This window comes from Podarcis pityusensis (assembly GCF_964106645.2).
Source record: "Podarcis pityusensis genome assembly, chromosome: 1".
NCBI lineage: Eukaryota > Metazoa > Chordata > Lepidosauria > Squamata > Lacertidae > Podarcis > Podarcis pityusensis.
In genome coordinates, this window is record NC_138028.1 from 60,417,252 (window position 1) to 60,437,706 (window position 20,455).

Below are 20,455 nucleotides of genomic sequence, written 5' to 3' on the forward strand. Positions count from 1 at the left end.
GGGGGTTCAGGTCAAAATTGTTGAGCTTTTTTAAGGGAGGAATGTCCTGGGTTTTTTGGGTTCAGCTAAGGAAACTACCGGCATCTTCCGTTCCAACAATCATGCAAAAATGGAGGACGGGGTGAGGGGGCGGGATCAGATGCTCTTATGCCACCACAAAGGAAAAGGAGCCAGCGATTGACCGGAACCTCCCGGGGATCGACCAGTTGATCACGATTGACCTGTTGGACATCCCTGGTAGGACATTTGCTAGCATGTACTAGTCAGTTTCTTAGAATTCGCCTAGATCCATGGTTCTTCTGGAACCAGTCTCCTCAGAGTTCTTTATTACCACATTCATTTTCTGAGTTTCACCTCCATTACTACATCCATCTTCTGCAGTATGGTGTTTCTTCAACTTCTCAAAGTTAGCATCACCCTGTGAGGAGGAACTCTTGAACATTACGTGAAAGAGTCCAGCTCATTAGGAAATGGGCCTTTTTTCACAGGTTGCCTAAACAATCTACAATAATGAACAAATTCACAGGACCATGTGGTTTATTTTGGATGGGTGCTTAAGGACATAGGCTTGGGTCCTAACTTTCCATTATCAGAGTTCACATCCACAGAATGCCTGCGCCCCCTGCCTCTGTCCTGTTGCTTCCTGTACCTCCTGAAAATCTGCTCCTGGGTCTTGGAGACTATGGTATGGGGTACGTACAGGGCTCTGCAAATGAAATGGGAGAAGTTTGCTGTCAACTTGCACAAAGTCAACAAAGTTCTGTTGCCTAAACTGCACCATCCATGGATGCAAGGGCGAAGCATCAGCTGGCAAAAGAATTGCCAACTGCAAATAAATATTTAAGAGGAAAACTTCAATGAAGGGGAGAATCCAAACACAGCTCAATGAGGAATGAGCATGCTCAGTGTTTGTGGAATAATGAGTGACTTGGTGGTCAGCAGCCAGCAGCAGTTTCACTTAGCTGATTGCAGCCTCTGGGAGCTTGTGACCAGGACTTGTTAAAAAGGAGTGTTTGTCAGGGATTGGTGAAGGAGAAGGAAGAGAATGAGCTTGTGTCTTTTGGATGAAGGCTGGTTGTTTGAGCTGTTTGGAGGTTTGATTGTGATTTTGTGTGTGTGTGGCCTCTGCTAGAGCACAGGGTCTAAGAGAAGAGAAGGTACAGCAACTTGAGGCTCATCTATCCACACTTTGAGCTACTAGGTAAGATGATGAATTTCTTGATACAGCAGAGTGGACTGTCCTTGAACAGTGAGGCAGGTGGGTTGCCCCTAGAGAGAAGGAAGATCATCTACTGCCGGAGATGAAACCGTGGAGGAGCGTGACACATAGAAGCAGGACAATCAGGATCCATGCTGTTTCACTGGTTTAGCAAAATATAGGAAGAACTTCTGGCAAGAAATGGGTTGCACCTCACAGTCGTTGGCAAGAATCTGTTTGCTTAGAGTCTTGTGAACCTGATCAGGAGATTTTCAAACTAAATGCTGAGGGGGAAGGAGACAATATTACAGATTGCAGGGGAACACATGGTACTGGGTATAATAGCTTCATTGATGCACAGGAAACTGAGGTAGCGCTACAGAAACATGCTAAAGGGCAGGAAACTACAAGAAGGAAGCAGCTGGAGGGAATGACTCATGGTTTCAGTTGTCTCTATACTAATGCACAGAGTATGGGAAACAAGCAAGAAAAATTTGAGCTCTTAATGCAAGATGGTAAATATTACTAATGGGCATTACTGGAATGAGATTCATGACTGGAATGCAGAAACTGAGGGATATAACCTGTTCAAAAGGAATAGATCAAACAGAAAGTGAGGAGTAGCAGCATTATATATAAAGGATGTATACACTTGTAAAGAGATCCATGAGCATGGAAGGCAGATTGAGAGTATATGGGTAAAAATGTAGGAGAGGGAAACAACAGAGACATTACTTTGAGTATCTGCTATAGACTACCATGCCAGACTGAAGACTTGGATGAAGCCTTCCTACAGCAGAATACCAAACATTAAAAAAGGAGAGATATAGCAGTCATGGGAGACTTCAGCTACCCTGATATCTCTTGGAACTCAAACTCTGCCAATAATGTAATATGCAACACATTTTTCAATTTCAATACGGATGAATGTAAGGTTTTACACTTAGGTAGGAAGAACCAGCTGCACAAATATAAGATGGGAGACACCAGTACATGTGAAAAGGATCTTGGGGTCTTGGTGGACCACAAGCTTAGCATGAGTCAACAGTGTGATGCCACAGCAAAAAGAGCAGATGCTATTCTAGGCTGCATTGACAGATGTATAGTGTCCTGATCAAGGGAAGTAATAGTATCACTCTATTCTGCCTTTGTCAAACCTCACCTGGAATACAGTTCTGGGCACCACAATTTAAGAGGGATATTGACAAGCTGAAATGTGTACAGAGGAGGTGACTAAGTTGGTCAAGGCTCTGGAAACCAAACCTTATGAGGAATAGTTGAAGGAGTTGGGTGTGTTTAGCCTGGATGAGAGGAGACCGAGAGGAGATATAATAGCCATCTCCAAATAGCTCAAGGGCTGTCACATGGAAGATGGAGCAGGCTTGTTTTCTCCTGCTCTAGAGGGTAGGACCTGAACCAACAGATTCAAGTTACAAGAAAGGAGATTCTGACTAAACATTTGGAAGAGCTTTCTGATGGTAAGATATGTTTGACAGTAGAACAGACTCCCTCAGAGAGTCGTGGGCTCTCCTTCCTTGGAGGTCTTCAAGCAGAGGTTGGATGCCCATCTATCATGGATGCTTTAGTTGGGTTGGACTTTATGACCTTCGGGGTCCCTTCCAACTCTACAATTCTATGATTCTATGTCCTGTTGGGGGGACAGACTGAGAGACAGCTTAGTTTGGGCTTTGTAAGCATCTTAGGGTGCTGAGTGTCCCTAGAGCAGGCATGGCCAAACTTGGCCCTCCAGCTGTTTTGGGACTACAACTCCCATCATCCCCGACCACTGGTCCTGCTAGCTAGGGATGATGGGAGTTGTAGTCCCAAAACAGCTGGAGGGCTAAGTTTGGCCATGCCTGCCCTAGAGATCTGATATGCTGAGCAGTGCTTCTGTCCATCTAGTAAGTGTTCAAGCTGTGTGTCTCCAGGGGGTTGGAGTAGATGATCCTCAGGGTTCCTTCCACTTCTGCTGTCCTATTTCTATAATTCTATGATTTATGGTGGGGCAGAAAACTGGAGGTTGGGTAAACAGAATGGAATGGAATATGTGCAGGAGGGCATGGCTGGTTGGCTGAAACATTGAAAAGGCTCACTTGTAAATAATAATTCATCAATGAAAATAGATACAATACATTTACTACTACAGAACTAAGTTTTGGATTGTAGTCTATCATCCTCTTGTAATCTGGTATGGAAAGATTTATGCATAATTTTAATGGAAGTACATTCCATTAGTTATCTTTCATTTGCTTACATTATAGAGAGTTCAAATTGAGCCGTACTACATGGACATACAGGCATATGAAGGCTGCTGGAAGTTCCCTTGCAATTGCTGCACATAACTTTTCCTAGAGAGCCAGTGTTGTGCATATACCCCCATCAAAACTGGGTACCTCGAAGCCCTACTGCTAACAATTTGTTTTAAAAGGCACTAAGCAATTGTGGGTTGACAGTGGTGTGACACAAGCCCGGTCCTGTGAATGGTTACACTTGTGCAGGGTCAATCCAAACAATGCCTGGTCCCTCAGCATGCGAGAGCAGTAAAAACTTCAACAATTACCCGTCTGCTGTATGACATTCACTATATGCAGAAATACCTGTGAATGGGCTCACCTTGGCAGCTTAGCACAGACCACTATGGGAACTCATTTATGCAGTAGGCTGATGTGTGTTGTTTAATTTAGGTTTAGGTTGGGCAGGTAAGGGAGCTTAGAACCCAAGACCAAATCAGGAAGCATCATCCATTTAAACAGGACTGCTCTTGATGGCAACCCTTTTGCAGTGTATATAGTTTAGGGGCAGGGGAAGAAATGACTGCTTGGCATATTTTGCTTGTTTTGCCTTTGATAACTCATATTCCAAACATGTTAGCATCTGATAGAACAAGAGAGGCTAGGAAATCATTTGGGCCTGAATGCCTCTCCTGCTGGTGGCCAGGCTTCTCCACCTGGGTGCCTCTGCGTGGAGTTTTAATACCTTTCTAGGTGCCCTTATTGATGCTCATCGACCTTGCTGAATGCCTGAATGGGACATGCTGTATTAAGACACCTAAGACGTTCACCTTTAGAATTCAGCACAAGGAACAGTAACTGTTGGGTCCTTCAAAGCTTTGCTGGTCTTTCCCCCACCTCCTCCTCCTCCCTCCTCCCTCCCTCCCTGTTTTTTTTTCCCTTGGAAATCCCTCTATTGTGCCAATCAAGCAGATGGTTTGCAGGAAATATAGCTTGGCCCCAATGACCGAAACTAATTTTAACTAGCTTTCCAAACCTGGCACGTTTGTTTTGCTCTTTCAAACCAGCTCCAAAAACAGCTGGCAAGGGTGAATTAAACCCATTAAAGACACATTTATAAGAAATTATATTCACATAGGTTGCCTGAATCTACCCCCCTCCTCCCTCTATTCCCCCAAAGAGGGGGGAGAGATGAGTGCATTGAAATGAAAATGGCTTGCATACACTACCCTCCTTAACATCGCCTGAAAGTCTCAAAACATTTTACTAAATAGATTAACTTGACTATTGTTTTGCATCACATTTATCAGCTTCATTAAGCGAATAGCTGAACAAATATATTACGCATGCATGAAAAGCTCTTTTGGGGGCTGTCTTATTGTGTCCTCAGCCCTGACAGGTGGTTAACTGTGTGGTGTTTCCCCCCCTTTTTTTCTTCTTTTTCTCTCCCTGCCCCAAAGAAAGAAGGGATCTTGGATAAAACAGCAGAGACGAGACTTGGCAAAGGAACCTGGAGGCGAGAGTTACATGCTTCCACCCCTTCCATTCAGACTGGCCAACCCTGAACGACCATGTTCTCAAATACACAGACGAAGGATGTGATCAGGTCAAAAGTAATTCACTGGAGTTTTGTCCCTGTTTCTTTGCCAGGCCAACTGTGAGGCTAGTTAATTTGTCCCTTCTCTTCTTAATGTGTTTCTCTTGTCTACTTTGAATTTTATTTTCCCATTTGTCATGTGTCTGGTTATTGTTGGTATTAATTTGATCTCTATCTCTACATATATTTTCCTCAGCTTTTAAGCCATGCAAAGCAATCAAGCAGAGATTAAGCATCGTCCAAGCCTTCCCCCTGCAAACAGCTGAGCAGTCATGACTGTGGTCCACAAGTAGACGGAGCATAGGGCTTCAAGCTCATCAGCTTCACTGGGAGTCCGTCACCTAGTCCTGCTCTTCCAGCTTCAGTTTATAATGTGTCAGATGAGCACATCAACAGCCTATGCCAGCCTTCCCCAACCTGACGCTCTCTAGATGTTTAGGACAACAGCTCCGTCAGCACTGAAGAACTTGATCACACAGTAAGTTACACAGAAGTAAGAAGCAAGATTTAACCCTTCTGTATGATACATACTAACACAAGAACAAGCATAGTCCTGAATGCTAAGTTTTAGGAAGCTCTTGCAATCCTTGCTGTGATTTTCTGCACCACATTTACAAGGTCAATCAATAATTACAGTGACTGAAGTCTGGACTAGAAGAACATAATAAATGCTTGCCAAAGGATCATCTAGTCCAGCACTTAGTATGACCCTTACCTTTGTTGCACAGCATTGATACAATTCACTCTAATACCAGTTGAGACCCAGTATATGTCAGGTACAGTGGTACCTCGGGTTACATATGCTTCAGGTTACATACGCTTCAGGTTACAGACTCTGCTAACCCAGAAATAGTACCTCAAGTTAAGAACTTTGCTTCAGGATGAGAACAGAAATCGTGCTCCGGCGGCGTGGCAGCAGCAGGAGGCCCCATTAGCTAAAGTGGTGCTTCAGGTTAAGAACAGTTTCAGGTTAAGAACGGACCTCCGGAACGAATTAAGTACTTAACCCGAGGTACCACTGTATATCTATCATCTCTGGATACTGGTTAAATCCTAATGAGAGTGAAACTGTTCTAGGGTGGACAATCTACACATGGAATTCTGTTAATGCTGAGACTGTAAGTGTTATTAAAACATTCATAAGCTACTTTGCACTATCTAAGCCATGTTGAGAACATACTGTTGAAAAGTGGTATACAAATATTCTATAAATATATAAATACATAATTTCTTAAGCTTTTCTTCGTAATAATGGTGCTTCAACCCAGCTGATCACTAATTACCATTTTCAGTTTCCCTTCATTCAACAATATCCTAGACAACCAAACCAGAAGGCCCGTATAGTTAAAGCTATGGTTTTCCCAGTAATGATGTATGGAAGTGAGAGCTGGACCATCAATAAGGCTGATCGCTGAAGAATTGATGTTTTTTGAATTATGGTGCTGGAGGAGACTCTTGAGAGTCTCATGGACTGCAAAAAGATCAAACCTCTCCATTCTTAAGGAAATCAGCCCTGAGTGCTCACTGGAAGGACAGATCCTGAAGCTGAGGCTCCAATACTTTGGCCACCTCATGAGAAGAGAAGACTCCCTGGAAAAGACCCTGATGTTGGGAAAGATTGAGGGCACAAGGAGAAGGGGACGACAGAGGATGAGATGGTTGGACAGTGTTCTCGAAGTTACCAGCATGAGTTTGACCAAACTGCGGGAGGCAGTGGAAGACAGGAGTGCCTGGCATGCTCTGGTCCATGGGGTCATGAAGAGTCGGACACGACTAAACGACTAAACAACAACAACAATGGCCATGCTGTAGATAGATATTATGTAAGCTTTATGCAAGTGAGTAATATTAAAACACTTGGTTTTTTAAATTTTCAATTCCTCAATTTCACTGAGTTTTCAGCTCTGGTTTATTTCTGGTGGGTTGAAGCCAACTTATACCCCCTTAACATATATGACTGAAAAATGTCAGCAGCATTGAATATAGTGTGAATAAATCCTTTTGGAATGATTCACAGTCCGCTTGAAATTTCACAGTCCCAAGTATTTTGGTGCTCACTGCAACCTCGCCTACCTCTTTGCATAGTACCACGCACAAAGATGACCTCTCTTCACCACAAATGGTAGCATAGGGCCAACTTTAAGAGAGTTTTGAATGGCTGTGTTTAACCTTCCCTATGTAATGTGCACCCTAAAGGCTGAACTACAAATCATATGATATGTTTAGAACATGCCTTGTAAAATAATCCCTAGCGACCCGTGCTTTTTCAAGTAAATGGAAGTCTTGTTTTCTTTTTCTTCTCCATACTTCCTTCAACTTATTTGAAAACAGGTTTTTAACTGGAGCTTTTGAGAAGCTTAGTTATCAACTATGCACAATGAACAGTACAGCAGAGAAAATGTTTTGATAAGAGTTTCAAAGCTGGCCTGATAATCTAATTAGAGAGTGTAAGTTCTCTGCCAGAGAGCTGCCTACAGAGGGTGGCGGGGGGAGGCTTTTCTCACACCTGGTGGATTGTTTGGTCAATCTTTTTAAATGCCTGTGGCTTTACAGGGGGGGGGGGCTTTTTTCCTTAAAACATACACCCCCATACAAGTTCCTGTGCAATGCAATTGAAAGAATGTGGTGGTTGTCAACATGAGTTTGGTATAAGGGTGCGTTACAAAATGTGGGTTCACTTTATGTTGACCTTTACTCACAGTTATCAAAAAATGGCATATAAAGGAAGATGTGGGAAGACTTTAAGAGACCATAATAAATTTGGATAACTGTTAAAATTAAGAGCTGAGCACCCATGTGTATTTTTGGTTGTTAGGACTCAAAATAGTTAGCAGCTGTGAGTGAGAAGTTCTGAATTGTAGCCACACCAACAGAACTTTTTTTATAATTAAAAAAAAGCACAAAAAACACCCTGTTTAGTCCTTGATTCCTACAAACAAAATAAAGTACCTTGTCGAATAGGGCCCATTGAGCAGGAATTATGGGTTAAGAGAGGGGGTACGAGATGGCAGCGTGGGTGCTTGTTTATCAGGCAGGAGTTGTCAGTTGTTAGCAAAGCCAGTGAAAGGAAGGACGCCAGAGTCTGATGGCTGGGATAGCATTGATGTGAGGTAACGGAGTAATCGGATTGAAAGTTAGCCATAGTATTTATGTCAGTTCACGTTTCGTCAAATGAATAATATGGGGTTGCTACCTAGCCCAGGCCTTGGCCTAAGGGTTCAATTATAAAGCGTCTAGGGCTCATTTGATTCAAATATAAATTAATTCTCACTGAAGCATTGGCTGATTAATCTATTTGCATAATAGTACGAGGGGAACTGCACCATGGTTATTTTGCAGGGATTCTGAAAAGCTTTAAATTCATTTAAAAGAATATTGTGTGAGAAGTCAGAGAAGCTGAAATACCTCTATAGGGCTTCTGAAGCCATTTTTAGAAAGAGGCTGATGGGCTAAATTCTAAGGGTGTCTGAATTTGGTTACACCAAAAAAGGCTGCATTTTTGTCTCCTTTATGTCTGTTGTGCGTCCTTTGCTTTCAAAAGTGTGCTCCATTCCCACCATTTTTATTTCTTTCATGGACCATATACTAAGATAGGCTGAAGGAATATTGGGCCATTTACCACAGCAAAGCTTTTGATGCAATACTACACGTCCAGATAGGTCACCCCTCTTCAGGATGATTGGCGTTATAAGCACATGATTAATGGATAAAGAAGAATTAGGAATTATCACTAGTGGTACTAGTGCAAGTATACATTAAATAGTGATTCCTACATAAAAGTAAGGAATGGGTCATATTTTTTTTGTTGCTTCAGTTTTTTTGTCAGCCAGTTTAAATGGGTCATTGTTCTACTCCACACCCACAGATGCTTACAAGACAAGCATCTGATGCAATAGCTCATTCCATAATACAGTACAAGAATTATAGAGCAATCCTTTGGGGTAGGAATAGGAGGAATCAAAGGCAAAGGAAGCTTCAAATCCAAACCACAGGCTTCTCTTCTGGGAAATAAATGATGCTATTCCCCAATTCCATGAGTGTTTTGGGGAAACAGGAGAGCTTTGGATCCACAGCTTCTCCCAGAATGCCTTATTTTTGCCCTTTCTGGAGTCCAAGATCTGATGTTGGTAGAGCAACAACTATCTCCAGGGACCTCTTTCTCCATTCTTGGAGAGAGAGATGCAAAATAGTCTAACAGCTTCTGGGATGCTCTCAGAGAGACCAGAGGACTTCAACCTTAGACTGTGCACACACTATACCTCTAAAGGACATTTGAAGCACATTTTGACCTCTCAAATAATTCTGAGCACTGTAGTTTGTTAAGGCTTGCCAGGAATTTAATTCTGTGAGAGGTAAACTACAATGCCCAGAATACTTTGAGGGAAAGAATATGGTTTGAATGTGCTTTAAAGGTATTGTATGTAAGCAGCCTTTGCTTTTTAGGTGACACTGCTGTTATATTTTACAGACTGGAGACTCATGCTTCCACAGAAGCAGATGTTGCCTCCTGCTACATATGCATACATTATATTTTACTTTCCCTATAGTCTATGATTTAAATATAGGGATTTGCTTTTATCTTCTGGAATCAACTAGTCTGCATAACATTTGTTGATTTCTGTTTCTGTCATTGGTAAAGACTGGAATGTGACCTTCCCCCTGTTCATTAAAATATATAGAATTTACCGTATAGAATTTGGGAGGGGGGAAAATTAAAGGAGAAGCATTTGCTTTGGCTTCTAGTATCCTTTGCAGTGACATTATTCTGGAGAGAGAATGCATGAAGGAAGGAAGGAGGGAAAGACAAAATTGCAACTCCAGAGCAATTTAATATGATTTATCAAACCTGATTGCCTCAGAATAATGTACAGTATAATCTCATTAAGCTAAATGGGCCTGAAGTTATTAAATAGTTGTGGGTCATCAGAAGATTAGCTAAATGGGGTGCTATTTACATTGGATTATACTGCATACCAGAAAATGAATACATGCCTAATTTCTTCGCTGAATATTTATTCATTCTTAACTTTTACATGGCTGCTACCAATTTTCATGTGTTGGTTAGACAAGGAAAGGTATTGGTCACTGACAGAAAGAATATACTACACACAAGGACCAATATGGTGAAAAGTTTCTTCTCACAGCTGGAGAGCTACTATCCTTTAACTCTTACCCTCTGCCCTTGACTCTTACTCACCTTACAAACGGGACAATAGGCTGGTTCCTTTAAATTTCCCAAAACAAAATGAAAGCAGACAGTTTCTTCTTCTTGCTCTTTCCCTTATCAGTTGTAGTATCTGCCTCCATTTACTCCTTTGCTCTATGGCACAAGGAATCCTTGTGTCTGGTTGGGAGGGATGGCAGATAGGGAAGGGAATAAACACAAGGAGCAAGAGCTGCTTTCTCTCCAGATGCAAAAGTCAGTGTGGTGGAGTGGTTAGTCATTAGTGTGTCAGACTGGGAGTCTAGGGTTTAAATCCCCACTCAGGCATGAAGCTCACTGGGTGAATATGGGCGAGTTGCTGCCTCTCAGCCTAATCCAACCCCACAGGATTGTTGTGGCGATTAAATGAGGAGGGGGAGGACCATCTATGCCACCTTGAGCTCCTTGGAGAAAAAGGTGGGATATAAATGCAGTAGGTAGATAGATAGATTCAGAAGTTTTAAGGAACTTTGTTAAAGTGGGAATCTCACATTACCTTCATTATTCTCAAAAAAATAAATAACCCAGAAGGAAAAACAACTCATCTCTGAAGGACTGGGGCAGAACTCTGAAGGTGGGTAAATTACTGTGAGCACACCATACAAATGACTTTGCCCAAAGAATCTTGGAAAATGTACTTTACAGACTCATAGTTCCCAGCACTCTTGACAAACTACAGTTCCCAGGATACTTTGAGGGAAGTCATATGCTTTAAATGTATGGTGTGTACACAGCCATGATATAACCAAAATGTGTTAGGCACCACCAATGTTTTTCATGGTTTGTTAAGCATTTTGGGATTCCCTTATTTTTTGGGGGGGCTATTAGTGAAGTAACTGAGGGACTTTTGAAGTGAATCTGACATGAGTATGGTCCTTGAATTAGCCTTGAGGGAACTGGTGGTGAGCTCAGATTTTCCTCACAAATTGAAGTTTCTGGTGTGTGTAGGGGGGCGGGGGGAGAGAGATCTCTTCAGGGCAGGACTTTGGCTACCAGGTGTGGTCCCTCCAATTCACTGCCTCATAACAGTGCTTATAGAACAGCTGCCTTTTGACTGTATACTTAAAAGTTAGAATGACATGCCTAATTAATAGAACATTGTCACAGGATAATGGTGGCCCTGCTGATTTGCTGTAGTGTTTGTCATCAGCAAACAATACTGAGGCAAACACTAAGACATCTGCTTCCCAAACAGAAACCTATCTTCTTCCTGTGACAACTTTCTAGCCCAATTAGCCAGTTACTTTTATACCAAAAATGACTGATTTGGGCTCGCTTGGTTTTGCCTGGAATTAAAGCAGTCCAGCTTTAACTGATTTAGGAAGGTGACGCAACCATTAGTATTAACCACCAATAAGTATCCTGTAGAAGAAAGAGTTATTGAGGCACCCAGGCCAGCTATAAAAGGATCTCAGGAAAGTTGAGACATAGTCTGATACCTTAGAGAACTGCTACCTGCCAAACTAGAAAGTGCTTGACTAGAATGCTCAATGGACCATTAGTAATAGTTGTTGTTATTATTGTTATTATGCTTCCATCTTAACCCCATCATCCCCCCCGCCCCCGATCCAGTTTCAGGTCCTGTTCCACTTCTTCCTTCAATGTTCCACTGATTGACAGATAAATCTATTTTCTTAAGTGCTGTTCATTGGTGAAGAGGAAAAAAACACAGTGAAAGAACAATAGCACATTTAGTTCTTTTAGGTGAATCATTGAGAGAAATGCTCTTTTACCCAGAGTTGCAGGAAGCTGAATGACTGGCATAACTAACTAGCCATTCTACAATGGGATATGTTCAGCAATATTTATGTGAGCTTTGTAGGCTAAGATACACTTGGGTGGCAATGAATTGTCAGTTCCTATATCAATCTGCCAAGTATGAATAGGCCTTAGTGAGCCTGAACATTAAGTTCAGGAATCCGTAAAGCTGATAGAGATCATGCATGATATCGATATGACCTTAATCTCGGAGGATATAAATTAATCCATTTTAAGCAAGCAAGCCACCTTATTCTGCAAAGTTGCATCTCAGATTTTGCACAGGACATTTTATAAAGAAGCAAATAGCTAATTAATGTGATAACTGAAGTGGCAGCTATTGTGATATGTTTACCACTGTGCTGGCTTCCATTGGTATCCCCCAAATTAGTGTTATAAAGAAACCTTGTCTGTGATAACTAAATCTGTGTTAAGATATTTAGGATCAACCTTATGAGGTCCATCCACTATTCCTCCAGCCACTGTAACATAGATTTCCCTCCCAACTTGTCATAAGGGCCCTGGAGTATTGTTTGATTTCAGGGCTATATATCTACCACCCATGACTTAATCATGAGTAAGGGAACTGACATACTGTGTATAACTGAGATGTGGGTGTGTAAGCTGAGAGAAACTGATTTCTCAGCAGCGGTGTTTGCCTGGGGTCAGCTGAGTTTCCCTATAACACTAATACATGCATGATAATTGGTTGGTGAGAGATCATTATAGCCTATAGCAGCCTTCCTTAAACTAGTGTACTCCAAATGTTTTGGACAACAATTCCCATCTACCCCAGCTGGCATGACCAATACTCATGGATGATGGGAGTTGTAGGAGAACACCTGGTTGCAGAAGGATTTGTATTTCTTCTCTCTCTCCTCACTGCCCTCAGAATGCCTGTTGAAGTCCTGGTTCCTCTCTGGAATAGCAGTGGTAGTCACCATCACTCCCAAGTGCCTCTCCCACTTTGCAGAGCTCAGTCTTCTCCTTGGCTTTCTGAGGAGCTCCAAACAGTGAAGCTTTCTAAGAGATGAGTACAATATTAATGGTGAAAGTCTCAAAGTGAATTTGACTGAAGCCAGAAAAGAGCTCATTACTGAGCCTACTGAGTGACAGTGATGGTGACAAAGCCATTTTAAGTCCTTTGCTGCTTGAGGCAATGAAAAATATAGTGTCTCACCCAGTCCATGTATGATGGCTAATAAAGCTAGCAGCTTAATCTTCCTTCAACACTGGTGACCCAATAGCATCTTCCGTGGTATCCAAGAGCAGCAGACTAGCTTAAGGAGCAGAAGACAGATTATGGGGCAGAAATGCCACCTAAGGCAGCTGGCCCTGGATTGCAGTGAAAAAGCATGACTTGTCAAGCCACCATTGCATCCTCAGGGTGCCACCCAGTGGAGCTTTTCCAAGTTGTTCAGGGCCTACTTCAACTTGGGCAAATTGGTGGCATTAGAGAAACTTTGGAGAGTCACTAAGATAAGTTTGCTAAGTACTTTGAAAATAAAGGCTTTTGCATTTACCTTGACCTGGACTTGTTCAGAAGTTCAGACAGTGGATGTATCTATGGCACCATTAAGTTATGGGGTTATGGGATGCATTTTTGTTTTTGCAGCTTTGGGCTGTGAAGAAGGGGCTTGAATGAGTGTGGCCTGCTATATGTCTTCTTGACTATTGTCCTTCTTGACTAGCAAAAGTGGGTTGACCAGCTGAATCTAGAAGATAACAAACATCTCTTTATGAAAGGCAAAATATTCAATTGTCATTAATAATTTGGTGGTGAGGCTGCTCATGAAGAACCCCTTCTTCATGTCCAGAAACATTATGCCAAACTGGGCAACATTATCCTCAGAGGTGTCCAAATCACTGTGGTTTGGAACAGTTCAGTCTGCCACCTTGATTCGAAAAGGCATCCAATAGTATCTAAACAATAAACCAAAGCCTGTACCTTAATCTCAGGAACCATCACATCCAACTGGAATGATGATGTCTTCAGAGCATTCTAAACTGGCAGAGTTTGGAACCATCATGCCAAATTGGGTTATGTGATGCCAAATTGGGCCATGATGTTTTCAGAAGCATCCAAATTGGCATAGTTCAGAACAGTCATCTCTTTGGAATGGTTCAGTCCACCACCTGGAGTCAACAGTATTCAAGTGTAGACCAAAACCCACTCCTCACTCTTCGGAACTGTCACTCCAAATTGGGTGATCATATCTTCAGAGGCATCTAGGCTGGTGCGATTTGGAACCATCACATCAAACTGGGCCATGATATCTACTACTTGCAACCAGAAGTTTCAATAAGGCAGAATTAGTTACGGTGCATACAATGACCTGGAGGAGTATCACACAGTTTGCTCTCATGTCAACTGAACCACCTCAACTATTCCATGGAGGCCTGTTTGGTGTGATCTTCCATTTTTCTCCAGTGTCACATGTCATATGGCCCTGGAAAACTGGTCACAGTTCCAACTGGCCACAATCCCCCCTTATTTTCCTATATAGCAATGCCATTTTTCAAAATATGGAAAAAATAACATTATGTATTATATGTCTATCAAATAATTTACCCTTATTAGAAACAAAGGAAGATAGCTTATACCAAATCCAACCTTATAACTCGGTATTGCCTATACCAATTGGGTACCCCCCCACACCAAAAAACAAATAATGTTGCAGAGGGCAGCTCCCCATTATCTATGACCACTGGCCATGCTGGCTGGAGCAGATGGGATTTGCAGTCTAAGATATCCAGAGGTCACCGTGTTGCCTACTCCTGGTCTGCACTGACTGACGGTGGTTCTCCAGGGTTTCAGACAAGAGTATTTCCCATTCCTACTTGAAGAAGCCAGGGATTGAACCTGGGACCTTCTGCCTGCAAATCATGTGATCAACCACTGAGCCATGGCCCTTTCCCATAGTGACATTTGAGGCAGAGGTTAGAATGTACATCTGTTGTTTAATTGTGTTTTGCTGCATCCGGAAGTCCATTTCTCTCCAGCATCCATCATAGTCATTATTATTTTAGTAAAAACAGAACTGATAGTTCAGACACACAGTTCCACTATATAGAAATGGCAGAAATATATTCTATGGCATGTGGAAAACTCATTACTACTACTACTACTACTACTACTACTACTACTACTACTATTTCCTTATTGGTAGAATTATACTGAAAGATGAAGAGTTCATAAAACTACGAACTGGTGGTGACCCAATAATCCAACATACGGAAGAAGCCAAAATAAATCCCATGAAGCTGACAGATGAAAGAGAAACCAGAGTGCAAACTAGCTTACAAAAATGGTCAAATATTGTCAAGTGATCTGATGGTAGGTTGTCTTATATACCGACTGCATTGTGAAAAGTCAAAAACAAGCACTATGTCTTGCCAGGAATAACTAGCTTGAAAATGAAAGCGGGGAGACAGGGAGATGAGCAGGAGGAGAGAAAGGATTGTTGTCTTTTTAATGGACTTTTAAGAAGTGAACAGCCACAGTGTTTCTAGGGAATGTGATCCTGGTCAGTAACACACAGACCTCGGGGCAGAGAGGTCCTTAACATTCCGTTAGGACCTTTTGAACTCTGTTCATGCTACAAAAACTTCCTTTGAAAGGAACTGATTCACTGGCCTGTCAGAATTAAGGGGGGAGTGATGCTAAATTAATGCCCTCCCCCCGCATCTTGTTTGACTAAGAATCTGGCTGGGGAAGTATTAATTCCAATTGCTGCTGGATTAACAGTAGGCTCTATATTCAAACCCTTATTAGCCCTTTAATATGAAAGAAAAGCCACACATGGCTATTAATTACGTAAACAGCATTACTTTTTCATCGTGCATTAAAAAAGAAAGAAAGGAAAAGACCAGCCATTTCCCCATAATGGTGGGGGACTTCAGGAGTATAATTTAATTACAAACCCAAATGATCGAGGCAGACCAAACACTACAACATTTTCCTTTCCCCCTTTTTTTATTTTAATACAATCATTCTCTCATTAATTGCTCGGATCTGTGAAGGGAAGGCCTCCAAGCCCGGGCTTTGCACAAAACTCATCCAAGAGTGAAGAGGGCAAGCTGAACACTTTAGTCCGTCCAGCTGCCTTTAAGTGAATGGTTTTCTGAAGGGTATGAATGCTTTCTGTCTCTCCTCATACAATGTAGGTGTTACTGCTCTGAGGGAAAGAAACAAAACAATAATCACTTGAAGGGAGCTCAGTCCTGCGGAGGGGAGGGCAGCGTTCTCACTCACTCATAAAATCATGCCTCCTTCATATCAGTAAGAGGGACATGGTACAAAAGGTGACTTCGAATGGTACTTTCAGGGGGTCGGGAGAGCTCTTTGAAAGCATCGAGCTATTCTAAATGAGATTGGACTAGCATCTGCCTTGGCTTTGTGAGTCAATCGGTGGGCATTTTACAGTGAAATAACCCTCAAAAAGACCAAGTAGCACTTCTAAAGATGCACAGAGGAGATGCATTTTAATACAAAGACCCCTTCCACTACGCCTGCCTGCCTGCGTGGATATCCACCATTAACATCTCTACAAATGCCTTTTAAAATAACGAATGTGGGCTATTGGATTTCTCTCTCTCTCTCTCTCTCTCTCTCTCACACACACACACACACACACACACACACACACTTCTCTGCCATAATAATGCAAACACTGGGGTCTTATGATATATAGTAGGTGCTTCTTTTATAACAGGACATGTTGGCACAGATAAATTTTGTTTGCCATAAATGTGGGCAAAGTGGTTCTTGTTAAACATACGTGACATATATAAGCAGTGGCCTATAGCTAGTTTTTTTTTAAAAAAATAGTTAAAATGAGAGTGCTGCATGTAGAATGAGGCACATTTCTGCCCTGTCCCCCCAATAATAATGTTATTTATGTGAATCTGAACCTATTCCAGATCTTTCACATTATTTGTTAATATTCCATTCCATAGATTAGGCAGAAGAGGTTGTTCTCAATCCTGAATAAGGATTAATAAGTGAAGTTGGATGTTTTGGTTAACCCATAATTTTTTAATTATGCTATTTTCTGTATCTAGATGCTGAACTTAAGGGAAAATTTGTTTAAAATAAGTCACCCAGTGTCAAAAGGATGCAATGCAAGCTAGGGGCATTTTTGTAAGCTGGCTTTTCTTTTTCTTCTCTCTTATATACAGTGTTCCCTCAGGTTACATACACTTCAGGTTACATACGCTTCAGGTTACAGACTCCACTAACCCAGAAATAGTACCTCAGGTTAAGAACTTTGCTTCAGGATAAGAACAGAAATTGGGCTCCGGCGGCGCGGTGGCAGCAGGAGGCCCCATTAGCTAAAGTGGTCCTTCAGGTTAAGAACAGTTTCAGGTTAAGAACGGACCTTCAGAACGAATTAAGTATGTAACCAGAGGTACCACTGTAATGTAAACATTATATAGCTAAGATAACTTGCAGTATGTAAAGAAAAGCTAAAATGCAATAAACCTGACTTCTCGTGATGTGGAAAGGTGAAATTAACCATTAGTAAGTTTAATATCGGAATGGCTTTGGTCATGCTCTGTGTAGCTCTGATAATAATTAAATTAGGTTTACTATTTACAGATTTGCCACTTCTGCAGAGGAGCTGCAGGCTTCAGACTTGCATTCTGTGGAGAGGTATACTGCTGTCCATTTCCCCCCCAACTATTTTTTCCATCAAGGTCTCTCACTCTTTACACAGGAATTCCTATCCAGCACGTTGGCTGCTAATAGATTGATGGGAGAAAGGTGGAAAGGCACAAATAGGTAAGTTTATTGAAATCAGGTGCCTCTTTCTTGGGGTGTGTGTGTGTTTTAAAAAACCATTCTGGCCATGTTCAGTCTGCATTTAAGCCCTTTTGCATTAGTTACTTTTGGTCTGAGGAGACCTTTACTCTGATTCCAGCATAAAAGGGTGAGGTGCAGTGCTTTCTATAGCAAAAGCCCTTGCTGGGTCAGAGTAAAAACCTCTCCCCCCACGCACCAAAGCGGACCAACACAAAAGGTTTAAGGAGGAAAATTGTTAAAAGGGAAACCCTTTTCTCTTTGGGATGAATGCATTGGGGAGATTAAAACTTTCATTTGAGATTTTGCTGTATTCATAGTAGTGAGGCTATGAATAGAGCTAAGTCAGAGCCCGCAGTGGTGGTGGTGTGCCCTTTTATACTCTGGCACATCTTCAGACACAGGTTGTTTTGCACTTGAAAGAAGGGGAATGTGGGATTTTGACAGCTGATATTGGCCTCTGAGCTCTTGATGGGGATTTTCTAATTAACCCCAAGAGCCCATCAGGTGGTCAAACTGGAATGATTTCTGTCAGAGAGGGCAAAAAGTTGGGTTTCCCTATTCCTCCTTTCTATCGAGTTCACTGGGAAAGTCTTTTAACATCACCTATTAAATGAAACCAATTTTGCTTCTCTTTAAAGGGGTTTGGAAACTGAAAGGGCAATGTAACCCAGACAAGCTGGAGGTTTCACAAAGGACTTTTGAACAGGTTAAAAAACTGTGTCGATAGCCAAAATGACAATGCCATTAAAATCTCTTAACGATTACATTGTCAGTGTTTTGGCCCCAGAGATAGATAGATAGGTAGGTAGGTAGGTAGATATTCTGTTTAATTTTGAAAATGTCAAGTTGAATTCTTTTTCAGAGGAACTAGATGAGCATTTACATTCTTGTGTATATCCTGAACGTGAATGATGAAGCGCTCTGAATCTGAAATAACTTTTCCTGACTGCACAGATCATTTTCCTACTATGTGGTACCTATCAAGTGCTCACCTTTTGTGAATTGAACTCACTACATAATTCGTTTCCACAGTCCTGGAAAGATTTGTGGCTACCAGGTCTCCTCCTGTGAGCATACAACACACATTGCAGAATTGTCCTAGCAAAATATGGATGTTTGTTTTTTCAGTTTCCTTGCCATAATTAGTGCAACAAGATATATGTGGATTAGACTCTTTATACTGACTCAGGTTAGTTGGGAGAGGACCAGCATGATCTGAAGCACACTGCACATCTTGAAAGCATGCATTTGAATCTGAAGTGATGCAACAGAACTCTCAATCTATGATGTCAGAGTGATCAGATTTACTAGCTGGGAAGCATACATTTACATCATGTTTAGAAATGTGCACCAAAGCTGAGCTCCATGTGGAACAGCCCTGAAGGCAAAATCTAAATCTAATTCTACGAAAACTGCAACTGCAGAGAAGGAACATTTGTGCTCAACACAGGAGATGAAATCCACCTGTCTATTTCTTGACTGGGTCTTGTAGGTTTAAGCTGCAAGGAGCCACAGATGAAGTTTCAGCATAAGTGATGCTGTCTATATCATGCTTTCTCCGCATAAATCAAACCCATGCATTCACTCCCTGACAAATGGAAGCGGACACCGTAAGGAAGAGGGTGTGAAGCATGTAGGTTTAGAACAGCTAGTAGAAAGACATGATTATTTGTATTATTGCAGCACTGAGAGGCAACAAGCGAGATCATGGGGGCCATTGTGTTAGACATGGCATATATTTATAGAAAAGGACAGCTTTGGTTCCAAAGAGCTTACAACTTACACCGAAAAGAAAGAAAGGGTTGAAAAGGAAATAGAGGCAAAGAAGAAAAGTGACTTGTTCACAATTTCAGCTTTCCCTTCCGTCAGTGTGTGGGAGTGATCTACAGGCTTTGAAGAACATAAGCAAAAAAGGAGAAGGGATGGAATAAGAATTCCAGTGAGCTTGCATATTGTAAGACTGTTTGCTACATTATAATTGGTTTTGCCTATTGAAAGTTGGCTAAAATATTTGCTTTCCCCCCTCCATGCATCACCAAGACCAAGAGTGTATTCTAAAGCCTCATAAAATGATTCTGCTGTGTTGAAGATTAGAGATATAAAAGCCTTTTTTTATGATCTCTATTTTGCCATGTGCATTTGCAGTGAACTGCAACCTCCTACCCCCTAGCGGTATAATTAGTTCAATCAAGCCACATTCAAGGTTGGGTCCGATACTGAAGAGTACACAGAGAAGCTTTGACTTGAGTGTTATTCCTTGTTTCATGGGGGGAGAGAGCAGGAAGGTAAGAATGTTCCATTCCCTGGTCATTCCATGGTGGGAAGAACTAGGGAAGAACTGCACCAATCCTTAAGTGCTACTCATCCAGGCCTGAAAAGCCATGGGCTACTTGGTGTGCATAGGTTGTTTGGTGTCCTTCTCCTGGCCTGTCATATTGAGGTAGTCTGCTTCTATGGAATGCTGGAATAACTCAAGCTGGAAGTGTTATTATGCAGAGAATATAATGCTACCATGTAAAATAACATGAGGCAATCACAATATTTTATACAACGCTGTCAGTGTGCATAGAGCATAAGAGAATATAGAATATGACAGGCCCCTGCCAGAAGGAGCCTCAACGTAAAATTCAGTACAGGAAGAACACATAGCTATCAACTTTTC

At 41.7% G+C, this 20,455-nt stretch overlaps 1 long non-coding RNA gene across 2 annotated transcripts; it reads left to right on the top strand.

The window, feature by feature from the left end:
* Positions 1-4,890: 4,890 nt before the first annotated feature.
* Positions 4,891-19,866, top strand: LOC308464957. 2 transcript variants are annotated; one of them, XR_013980200.1, is made up of 4 exons: positions 4,891-5,042; positions 5,223-5,504; positions 17,708-17,772; positions 18,826-19,866. It is a non-coding gene; the product is annotated as an uncharacterized lncRNA (long non-coding RNA). The 2 variants fall into 2 exon arrangements; XR_013980201.1 differs by lacking the exons at positions 17,708-17,772; positions 18,826-19,866 and adding an exon at positions 6,319-6,365.
* The last annotated feature ends 589 nt before the right edge of the window (positions 19,867-20,455 follow it).